Source organism: Etheostoma cragini, chromosome 14, assembly GCF_013103735.1.
Source record: "Etheostoma cragini isolate CJK2018 chromosome 14, CSU_Ecrag_1.0, whole genome shotgun sequence".
Classification (NCBI taxonomy): domain Eukaryota; kingdom Metazoa; phylum Chordata; class Actinopteri; order Perciformes; family Percidae; genus Etheostoma; species Etheostoma cragini.
The window spans coordinates 23,049,504-23,049,924 of record NC_048420.1 but is presented as its reverse complement, the minus strand read 5'-3'; the positions used below and the strand labels follow the sequence as shown (position 1 = coordinate 23,049,924).

Sequence of the window (421 nt, the reverse complement as noted above, 5' to 3'; positions counted from 1 at the left end):
CACACACACACACACAGTGACTCACCATCTTTGTGGGGACCCACCATTGATACATTGCATTCCCTAGTCCCTTACCCTAACCTTAACCTAACCCTAATCCTTAAACGAGGTCTTAAGCTTGAAACAGCCCTTTAAAGTTGTGGGGTCCAGCATTTTGGCCCCACAAAGCTGTCTGGACCCCATTAAGTATACTGAACACTTGATTTTTGGACCCCACGAGTGTAGTTAAATGAGAACACACACACAGTTATGACCTGTTTCAAGTGGCCACAGCAAGAACCACCATCAAGTTTTTACGAAATATATTTATTTGAATTAATTACACCAAATAATTAAAAGATTCACTTTAACTAATGTAAGGGCTGTGGATCTTAGTAAAGTCAGTATTGTGTGATGTGTATGAGTGGTAAATATGTGTGTG

The 421-nt window shown here is 40.1% G+C and overlaps 1 gene segment (V, D, J or C); it reads right to left on the bottom strand.

The window, feature by feature from the left end:
• The window catches only part of LOC117956454, an 8,092-nt gene that overhangs the window by 470 nt on the left and 7,201 nt on the right, over window positions 1-421 (bottom strand).